The sequence below is a fragment of the Leucopleurus acutus genome (genome assembly GCF_964270905.1).
Source record: "Leucopleurus acutus genome assembly, chromosome: 6".
Classification (NCBI taxonomy): domain Eukaryota; kingdom Metazoa; phylum Chordata; class Mammalia; order Artiodactyla; family Delphinidae; genus Leucopleurus; species Leucopleurus acutus.
The window spans coordinates 12,319,131-12,331,275 of record NC_139149.1 but is presented as its reverse complement, the minus strand read 5'-3'; positions in this window follow the sequence as shown (position 1 = coordinate 12,331,275).

Here is a 12,145-nt window from a genome sequence, read left to right as displayed (position 1 = left end):
TCTATGCTAAAATTATGTATTCATTTAACAAATATTTATCAAATACCAAGTGTGTGCTGAGCACTGGCCATGTTTGGGATGTACCAATGAGAGCAACAACAACAAAAATGAAGTGGAATTTCTGTTCTAGAAGGTACAGACAGATAATACACATACACATAATGAATAACTAAATGTATAATACATTTTAAAATGAGAAGTACTATGGAAAAAATAGAAAAGGTTAAGGGAGATGGGAGGGTGGGGTTGGATGGGGGTTGCAGTTTTAAAAAGGGAGGTCCACACTGGCTTTATTGAGAAGGTAAAAATCGAGCAAAGACTTGAAAAGGTTCAAGGAGATACCTATGGGGATATCAAGGGAGGAGCATGCCAAGCACAGCAAACAGCCAGCAGGAAAAGTAGGAGTGGGCCAGGTGAGTAGAGGAATAGCAAGATGTCCTGTAAACCCGGAGCGGGTAGGATGAGTGTCAGCCAGAGTGGAAGGAGTGATGGTCAAACAAGTTGTTGGGAGTGGGAAGAGATTCTAAGAGAAAGAGAGGGAGCGAGAGAGGAATCTTTAGTGAGTTACCTAAACAAAGATTACTTTTCTATTCAAGTCTGGGGTGCACTTATTAGTGCAAATAATGGCCTCAGAAATGCATGTGGAAGAATGCAGGACAATGGGATGGAATCTTTCACAAACCTCCCCTTGAGTTCTTCTGCCAAAGACTGTGCAGTGGTTAATTCAGCTCAGAGGTAGTTGCAGAGGGGGAGCTAGAGGGCCTTGGAATGAGACTACCTTTGTTTAAGTCCTGGCTCCATGACTGCTAGGCTGAGTTCTTTCCGGAAAGTTCCCTAACCTTTCTGTGTCTCATTTCCTCACATGGAAAAAGGAATGCTAGTCTTTCCATCATTATGACACTGTGGGAATTGAGATAATACATGTAAGACATTTAGAGGTTTTGAGGATCAATATGGCTGATGACAAAAACCCATGTCTGACACATACTAAATTCTCAGTCGATATCACCTATTATTGCAGCTTAGAAGAGGGTTTCCTTCAAGTGTTTAGCAGAAAATTTTTACTCCAAAGTCAGGAAAATATCTTCTGCACACAGAGTAAGTGAGATTTGATACTTTCCTTCAAATCATTTTAAAGAGTTGTGCCCTTGAGCATCTCATCAGTCTGAGAAGATGAAGACATGTTGTCCATAGGTATATTTTGGCTATAAATGGTTGAAGTATATCATAACGAGCAAAGGTATTGGTATTCGTCCCCAAGGTTTTTATGTTCAGTGTATTAAAACTTCAAAAATATGGTTTTATTTGCTTAACATAGCTATAAAATATAACTCCGAGTAGTTTAGAGCAAATGATGGTTTTAAGTTAGCCTGAAATAGCTTAGTTCCCATTGACCACTAGTGACCGTATACTAGAGGGACTTTGGGATTGGTTATCAAATCTGCACAGAGAAGGGCAAACATTCTTATCTTTAATATATTTGTCTTCAAAGTCATTGATTACAGCTGTCACAGCAAGGCTGAAGGTCTCTTGTGAATTAGCAAGCAGAGGTTTTGTGGTCACAGTGGGGTAGAGAATAATGGCGGGGGACTTTTAAAAATTAAAGTACACTTGTGAGTGTGCATTTAAAGTGCTTTGTTTTTCTTTTCCTTTTCTTTCTTTTTGTTTTGGAAATTCTGACCACCCTATTAAGGCATGACTGATTTGGTTAGAACTTGAACTCTTCATTAATTTCAAACTCAACCCATTCACTCCAGGACATTTGACACAACATTAAAGAAAAAAAAAAATCAGCTTTTAAAAAAGTAGTATCCTAGGCTACAGAGAGCATCAATTCTTCTGCACACAGTTGAGCACAATTCATGTTATCAGTGGAGTCATTAAAACTAAAAACAAAACAGAGTGACAGCCATACCTTTGAAAAATATTGTTGATCTCTTTGGTTATATTACAACTTTGGCACTTAACTAAAATTTCTTTTAAAATTTAGAATCCAAGAAATATTTTCCAAAGCAGTTAGTTTGCAAATTTTATAATGTCTCCAATGATATGACTTAAATTTTAAAGTAGTCTCTCTTAATTCATAAAAATTTTCTGAGTCTGTAGATTCCTGATATTATTTAGTCCAGTACTGCCTTGCTTCATGTGTAGGAAAAATGCTTTGTAAAAAATTTAAAAATATAATATGTAAACATTTTTTATTCAAATCATTTTAAGACAAGAGAGCTTGGGTCAAGTTTAAGATATGCAACACAGAAAAATTTCTACAGTAGTTCTTGCAATGTATATAATAAATACAAACTAGGAATGCACTGAAGCTTGGCATTGACCTTGATATTTGACCAAAATCAGGTATTTGGCTTCTACTCTGGTCTTCAAAAGGCTGAATGTCTACTTCAATGTAATTTTGATCCTGTGATCAGATACGTTACCATCAATTTAAACACAGTAATGTCATTAGTACTGTAAATAACACATACCATTTGGATTTGTTAATGCCTAAATATTCTTTTCCAGATATAGAAAGACTTCTACCTATAAGTTGAAGTGAACAATTTTCTGCCTACTTTATGCATAGAAAAGTTTCTACTTACTTAAAGTATAAATGTACCTTACTGTTGCAACTATAAAATGCTGTAACATCATCAAAGTTGATGTGAAGCCTGTTAAATTTATGTTAAAAACAAATAAAAAATTCATCATTGAAACCATTTGGTCCTGAGCTTTTCTTTGTTAGGAGGTTTTTGATTATAGAGCCAATCTCCTTATTCATTATTGGTCTGTTCAGATATTATATTTCTTCTTGATTCATTCTTGATAGGTTGTATTTTTCTAGAAATTTATCCACTTCTCTAGATTATCCTATTGGTATATAATTGTTCATAATTGTCTCATAATCCTATTTTTATGGTATAATTTATAGTTTTTCCTCTTTCATTTCTAATTTTGAGCCTTCTCTCTTTTTTCTTAGTTAATCCAGCTTAAAGTTTGTCTATTTGTTTCTCTTTCCAAAAAAACCTACTCAATTTTGTTGATTGTTTTACATATTGTTTTTGTATTCTGTGCTTTATTTCTACTTGAATCTTTATTATTTCCTTCCTTCTGCTAACTTTAGCTTTTTTCTTCCTTTTTTAGTTTTTTGAGGTATGAAATATTATTTATTTAAGATCTTTCTTCTTTTTAGATATTAGCATTTATATCTATAAACCTCCCTCTTAGTACTCCTTTTGCTGCATCCCATAAGTTTTGATATGTTGTGTTTTCATGTTCATTTTTCTCAAAATATTTTCTAATCTTCCTATGATTTCTTCCTTGACCCATTTGTTCTTCAGGAGTTAGTTATTTAATTTTCACACATTTGTGAATTTTCCAGTTTTCCTTCTATTATTGATTCTACTTTAATACTCTTGTGGTTGGAAAAGATGCTTGGTATTATTTAAAATTTTCCAAATTTATTAAGGGTTATTTTGTGAACTAAAATGTCATCTACCCTAGAAAATGTACCACAGGCTCTTGTGAAAAATCTGTATTCTGTTGCTTTTGGGTAAAATGCTCTCTATATCTGTAAGTCCATTTGGTCTATATGTTATTCAAGAAGAATTAATACTGATCTTCTTAAACTCTTCCAAAAAACTTAGGGAAGAGTGGACACTTCCAACCTCATTTTATGAGGCCTGCTACTATCCTGATGCCAAAACCAGACAAAGGTTGTACAGAAAACTACAGGCCAATATCCCTGATGAATATAAATACAAAAATCTTCAATAAAATACTAGCAAACTGAATTCAACAGCACATTTAAAAGATCATACATAATTACTATGTGGAATTTATCCCCAGGATGCAAGGATAGTTCAACATATAAAATCAATTAATGTGATACATCACAACAGAATGAAGGATAAAAGTCACATGATTATCTCAACTGATGCAAAAAAAGCATTTGACAAAATTCAACATTATTTCATGATAAAAATTCTCAATAAATTATGTATACAAAATATTTACCTCAACATAATAAAAGCCATTTATGAAAAGCTCACAGCTAACATCATAATTAATGTTAGAAAAACCAAAAACATTCCCCCTAAGATCAAAGATGACCACTCTTACCACTCCAATTAAACACAGTACTAGAACTTTTAGCCAGAGCAATTAGACAAGGGAAAGAAATAAGAGGTGTACAAATCAGAAAAGAAGAAGTAAAATTATCTTTGCAGATGAAATGATCTTATTATAGAAAACTCTAATGGCTACACACACACAAAACTGTGAGAGCTAATAAATATATTCAGTAAAATAGCTGAATACAAAATTGACATATGAAAATCAATTGCATTTCTATAAATTAATGACAAACTAGCCAAAAAGATAATCAAAAAAAAAATCTCATTTACAATAGCATAAAAAATAAAATACTTAACAATAAACTCAACTAAAGTGTTTAAAGATTTGTACTCTGAAAACTACAAACAACTGATGAAAGAAATTAAAGAAGACACCAATAATAGGAAAGACATCCTCTGTTCATGGATTGGAAGACTTAATAATGTTAAAATGTCTTTACTACCTAGAATGATCTAGATTGAAAGCAATCCCTATCAAAATCTTAATGGCATTTTTTATAGAAATAGAAAAACCCATCCTAAAATTCACATGAAATCACAAAAATCCCTGAATAGCCAAAGCAACCTTGAAAAAGAACAAACCTAGAAATATCACACTTCCTGATTTCAAAATATATATAAGCCTATAGTAATTAAAGCAGTATGATACTCGGATAAACCAAACATACAGACTAATAGAATAGCGAGCCCAGAAATAGACACATACACATACTGTCAACTAATTTTTGACAAGGATGCTTAGAATACACAATGAAATAGTCTCTTCAACAAATGGTGTTCAGACACTGGATATCCACATGCAAAAGAATAAAATTGTATACTTATAACTACAAAAAATAAAATAAAAATGGATTAGAGATTTAAACATAAGACCTAAAACTGTAAAACTCTTAGAAGAAAACATAGGGGAAAATCTTCATGACACCAGTCTAGGAATGACTAATGGGATATGACACCAAAAGCCCAAGCAAAAGCAAAATCAGATAAGGGGGTTTACAGCAAGCTAAAAAGCATCAACACAGCAAAGGAAATAATCAACAGAATAAAAAGAAGACCCATGGGAGAAAATATTTGCAAACCATATATCTGGTAAGTGGTTAAAAGCCCTAATACTTAAGGATCTCCTACAACTCACTAGCAAAAAAACCAAATAATCCAATTTTAAAATGGGCAAAGAACTTGACTAGACATCTTTTGCCAAAATGACATACAAATGGCTAACAGGTTCATAAAAAGATACTCAACATCACTAACCCTCAGAGAAAGGCAAGTCAAAACCAAAATGAGCTATCACCTCATACCTGTTAGAATGACTTTTTTTTTTAAGAAAAAAGTACTGGTGACAATATGGAGAAACTGGAACTCTTGTATACTGTTTGTGGTAATGTGAGATGGTGTGACCGCTATGGAAAACAGTATGAAGATTCCTCAAAAAATTAAAAATAGAACTACCATATGATCCAGTATTTCCCCTTCTGAGTATATACCCAAATGAATGGGAAGCAGGGTCTCAAAGCAATATCTATACTCCTGTGCTCACTGCAGCATTATTCACTATAGCCAAGATGTGGAAGCAACCTAAGTGATGAATGGATAAAGATGTAGTATATGTGTATACATGGAATATTATTCAGCCATGAGAAGGAAGGAAATCTTGTCATTAGTGACAAACGGCTGTACCTTGAGGGCATCATGCTAAGTGAAATAAGCCAGACTCAGAAGAAGAAATACTGTATTATTCCACTTATATGATGTATCTAAAAGAGTCAAATTTGTAGTGAGAAAGAGTAGAATGGTGGTTATCAGGGGCTTGTGGGAGGGGAATGGGAAGTTTCAGTTCAGATATAAAGTTTCAGTTATACAAGATGATTCAGTTCTAGAGCTCTGCTTTACAACATTGTGCCTATAGCTAGCAATACTGTATTGTGTGCTTAAAAGTTTGCTAAGGTGGTAGAGTCCATGTTAAGTGTTCTTAACACAATTAAAAATAGTAAAGAATAAATAAAAATTAAAAACCAATGAAGATTCCATTTTATATATGTCCCACATCTTTATCCATTCCTATTTTCTGCAAACAGATTGTACCTTCTTCATTTTTTTTCCTGTGCTATACAGTAGGTCCTCACCAGCCATCTACTTCATACATAGTAGTGTACATATGTTAATCCCAATCTCCCAAGCCATCCCACCTCCCCTTCCCCCCTTGTTGTCCATACATGTGTTCTCTATGACTGTGTTTCTACTTCTGCTTTGCAAAAAGGTTAATCTGTGCCATTTTTATAAATTGCACATGTATGCATTAATATATTTGGGTTTTTTTTTCTCTTTCTGACTTACTTTACCCTGTATGACAGTTTCAGTTTAGGAAGGAGAAAAATTCGGGAGATGAATGACGGTGAGAGTTGCACAACAATGTGAATATACTTAGTGCCACTGAAATGTACAGTTAAATATGGTTAAAATAGTATGTCTTATATTATGTGACTTTTACCACAATAAAACAACAACAACAAAAAAAAAACCCAATGAGAACTCTCAGATAATTAAATAGCAACATAAATTGGTTGTGACATAAATATTAAGAAAAAGTGCATTCAAGGAGATCAACTTGATGCTTTGTGATGACCTAGAGGGGTGGGTTAATAAGGGTGGGAGGTAGGCTCAAGAGGGAGGGGATATGGGAATATATGTATGCATATAGCTGATTTACTTTGTTGTACAGTAGAAACTATCACAACATTGTAAAGCAATTATACCCTAATAAAGATGTAAAAAAAAAAGAGTGCATTAAGTAGTTAATTTAGATATAATATTTTCTTTTTGATTTAACAAAATTTAGAAAAGCTTGAAAATTATTAAAAGTTGTATTATATTTTAATAATACTTTAAAAATAAAATTCTGGATTATTCTTTTTTTAGAAAATAATATACTGAGGTGAAATTCATATAACATAAAATTAACCCTTTTAAAGTGAACAATTCAGTGGGTATTGATACATTCACAAAATATTCTACAGCCACTGCCTTTATGTAGTTCCAAAACATTTCCATCATGCCAAAGTAGAACTCACTACCATTATAGTTTTCCCTGCTCCCCTCTATCCCTAGAAACCATCAACCTGTTTGATTTCTCTCTATATAGATTTAACTATCCTTGATATTTCATATAAATTGAGTTCTACAATGTGACCTTTTGTATCTGGCTTCTTTTACTTAGCATAATGCTTTTGAGATTTATTCACACTGTAGCATGCATCAGTACTTCATTTATTTTGATGGCTAAGTAATATTCCATTGTATATATATCACAATTTGCTTATACATTAATCTTCTGATGGACATTCAGTCTGTTACTATCTTTTGGCTACTGTGAATATTGCTGCTATAAACATGCACTTAGGTATACTAGTTTGGGTAGTTGTTTTCAGTTGTTTCGGACATACAAGAGTGTAATTATGGGCTCATATGGCTGTTGGATGTTTAACTTATTCAGGAACTGCCAAAACGGTTTGTGCAGTGGTTGAGCCATTTTACAGGATCCCACCAGCACTTTATGAGGGCTCTATGTCTCCATACCCTTGCCAAACTTGTCATTTTCCGGTGTTCTGGTTTTAATCACCCTACTGTGACTGAAGTGGTACTTCATTGTGATTTTAATTTGCATTTCCCTAATGATGAATGATATTGAGTTTTTTTGTTTTATTTTGTTTTGTTTTTTCCTTGAGAACAACACCTTTCCTTCAGCACTAGTGATGGGATACTTACAGCACTAGGGTCTCATGAGTCACACTATCATGGAAGTGTTAGTGAACAGTTGACCGAAACCAGCCGCCTTGGCCAGGCCCACTTGCCTGAGTTGTCTCACAACAGGAGGTCCCAATAAGGAACATGGTGCTGCCGCTGAAAACTAACCAGGAGAATTTGGGAGGGGCCCAAAGAGGGAGGAGACGACCAGCCTACCAGAGCCCTTCTCACTGGAATCCATCTCAGCTGAGCGATGCATGTGCCACCAGGAAGGACCCTGAGTCAGACTAACTATGGGCCAAGCCAGAGATTGGCCAGAGACAACCAGGGAGCTAACCCCATCACCATAAAACCAGAGACTGTGAGCCACGTGGCAGAGCAGTTCTCCTGGGTTCCCTTACCCTGCTGCTCTCCCCGGGGCCCTCCTTCAAAGTAAAGTCTCTTGCTTTGTCAGCACGTGTGTCTCCTTGGACTATTCATTTCTGAGTGTTAAACAAGAGCCCACTCTCAGGCCCTGGAAGGGTAGCCCTTCCTGCAACACTCCTGTGCACCCCCTAGTAATGGTGCTGTTTGACCTGGAGTCCACAGTAGCCACACAGCCCATCTTTGTCTCTTTGTCCAGGTTTATGTACACTTTGGGGTGGGCAAGGGTACCCCAACACCCTCACACGATATCACTCGACTGCTGACTTGGCTCACAGGCTGCTCTGCTCAGATGGATGGTGAAGTTCTCATTCACCTCTTTCTGATGACCTACAAATCGAACTTTCCTGTTGTCTTTATCATCATAAACCTGGCCGGTGTGTGGGGGACCTTCTCCGTGATCTGCGAGGTCCACACCCCAAAGCATCTGGCACACCGCTCTCCCCCAAGCCCAGCAGCCGGAGGAGGGTCACTGCCACGGCCACCTTGCAGGCTGACCCTTGACCCAGTGCGTGGACGCTCACAGCTCCGAGAGCCCACACATGCACACTGCTCAGTAATGAATATTTTTTTCATGTGCTTTTTGGCAATTCACATATCTCCATTGTGCAAATGTCTGTTCAAGTCTCTTCCTCATTTTTAAATTGAGTTATTTGTCTTGTTGCTGTTGACTAGTAAAATTTCTTTTATATTCTGGATACTAGAACCTTATCAGAATTATAATTGGTATATAATTTTCTCCAATTCTCTAGGTTTTCTTTTCACTTTCTTGATGTCTTTTGATGTATAAAAGCTTTGAATTTGGATTAAATCTAATTTATCTCCCTATTTTTTTGTTGCTTTCCTTGTCATTTCTAAAAATCCATTTCCAAATCCAATGTCATGAAGATTTTCCCCTATAGTTTCTTCTAAGAGTTTTATGGTTTTATATTTAGGTCATTCATCCACTCTGAGATTATTTTTTTATATGGTAAAAGGTTGGGTCTAACTTTATTCTTTTGAATGTGGATATCCAGTGTTCCCAACTCCATTTGTGGAAGACACTATTCTTTCCCATGTAATGATCTTGGACTCTGTCAGAAATCAATTGATTATAGATGTATGGGTTGATTTCTGCACTCTCAATTCTAGTCCATTGATTTATATGTTTATGTGTGTCAGTGCCACACTATTTTGATTACTATAGCTTTGTAGAAAGTTTTGAAATTGGGAAGTGTATATCCTCTGGTTTTGTTCTTCTTTTTCAAGATTGTTGGCTATTCAGAGCCCAATTCAATTCCACATAAATTTGAGCATTGGATTTTCCATTTTTGCAAAAAAGTCCCCTGGAGTATGGACAGAGATTCCATTAAATCTGTAGATCACTTTGACATCTTAACAATATTAAGTCTTCCAATCCATGACAAGGGGATACCATACTGTTTATTTAAGTCTTCTTTAGTTTGTTTCAGCAATGTTTCAAATGTTTAATGTGTAAATCTTGTGCCTCCTTGGTTAAGTAATTTCTATGTATTTTATTCTTTCTTAAATTATGACCAAATATACATAGCATAAAATTTAACACTTTAACCATATGTAGGGTACAATTCAGTGGCATTGAATGTATTTACACTGTTAGGCAATAATCATCACTGTCCATTTTCTGAACTTTTTTATAACCTCAATCCTAAACTCTGTACCATAAACAATAATTTTCTATTAACACATCTTCTCCCCATTGAATGGTCTTGTCACTTGAATCATTTTGCTAGGGTTGCCATAATAAAGTACCAGAGATTAGGTGGCTTAAACAACAGAAATTTATTTTCTCACAAATCTAGATCTACAGGCTAGAAGTCCAAGATCAAAGTGTTGGCAGGATTGACTTCTTCTGAGGTCACTCTCCTTGGCATTTAGATAGGCTTTTCTCCCTATTTCTTCACATGGTCTTCCCTTTGAACATGTCCAAATTATTTTTTTCTTATATAAACACCAGTCATAGCAAATAAGGTCTATTCAGCTCCATCTGGAATCAGGAACCAAGATCCCACACTGGAATTTCAGGGTGCCATCTTTAAGACCAATATCAAGCTGAAGAGGGTGGCCAAGGGCAAGTGAAATCACTGCAAACTTTCCTACCATTTTTAAGTTTTCGTCTTATTGATTCAGCATTCACTTGGTTGCTGTAAACTTTTGACTGTTTCCCAGAGTTCTGACTAAGTAGATTCTGACAAGTACTGCTTATTTTTAAAGTTTTTTGTGAAGGAACAGGAGTTTGGAGCTTCCTACTCCATCAATTTGCTGACCTCATTCTTCCAGATTTATTCTTGATCTCAGAAGTTAATTCTATGATAGAGATAATCAGTTTTGGCTTCAAGGTTCAGCTAGTTTTAAAAACTAGGTCTTTTTTGACAATTTGGCAAAAATATGTATTCACTGCACCTTATTATAGACACTGTAAAATGTTCATTCTTGCCAAAGACTTTATTTATCCCTACTTTTTCCAAAACATAAATATGAGGAGTATTAATAAGGTTGTATAAATTACCTTTTGGAGAAGTAAATGGTATTGTTGTTGGCTTGGCTATCTGTAGTGTTTAGTCAGTTTTGAAACCTGAGAAACAAGATTTTTTTTAAAGTTTTATAACCAGGATCAGCTATTTAACACTCGACTCAATTTAGTGATGCCCAAAGGCAGATTAAAATGCCCTTAATTTGATAAAATCCTCTTTTCTAGCATAGAGATTTCAAGAAGAAGGTTTTCAAAATGGAAACATGACAAAAAAAATCTAGAGTTCAAGTCCAATGTAGTTATTAAGACCCCCAAACAAGAAATAGTTTGTCTTTTAACTTAGCTGTACTTAGAAAAAGCAAACAAACAAACAAAAAACAACCTTATATACACTTGTCATATACAACAGCATTCTAAAATTAAACTGTAGTGTACTAAGACCATCCCTCAGAGTTAACAGACATATCATGCCCCTTGTTAACAGTCGGTTTGGACTGGAATGATTCCTCACTCATTTTTTTTCTATTTCTTCACCATCACACACATGTTTATCATATTTGTTCTCAAACAATGTGTATTTTTATATAAGTATATATTTCAGTGATTCTAAAATAAATTTACATTACAATATAGAATAGGCTTGTTTCAACGGAAAATACCCTTCTCCATCAAAGAACTTTGTTAGGTTTCTAGGGGATTATACTGGTCCTCTCACTCGTCTTTCCCATCTGCCACCCTAGATAAGCCGCAGATCTACATGATGGGAGCATAACATTATAACATCCCTTTCTACTTCAGAGACAAGTTATACACTTATAAGATCCTGAACTTGTAAAATAGTAGTGCCAAAAATCCTTTAGGAGCTGAATGATCATTTACAACACCTCAACTTAAAGACCGAGAAACTGAGGGTTTGTGAGGTATATTGACTTTTCCAGGGTCACATAATGAGGCAGCATAATGGGGACGTGAAGGATTAAATACTGAAATGAGTGCTGTAGGTAATTACACAGAAGGCAGAAATGGAAAGGATTTGAATTATTTAAAGGCTAGTTAACACTGCAGAGCACTTAAACTTTCACAGCACAGAAAGCACTTAAAATAGGGATACCACAGTCTATAAAAATGTATGGGTAGCTTGTTTTCAACCAAGATCTACTTGGCCAATCTAGAAAGTTCGTCTTGGGAAAGGTAAGGAGTTAACAGCCATTAAGATACAGATCTCTGTCTTGTGCAATATTATTTTCTCATGGTTAAAATCAATCCAAGAAATTCGTACCATGAAGTCTGTCTGACTCTGATTTCCATGTGACTTCCACCATTGCACACTGCCTTCCAAGAGGCTGAGCAATGAAGCTAT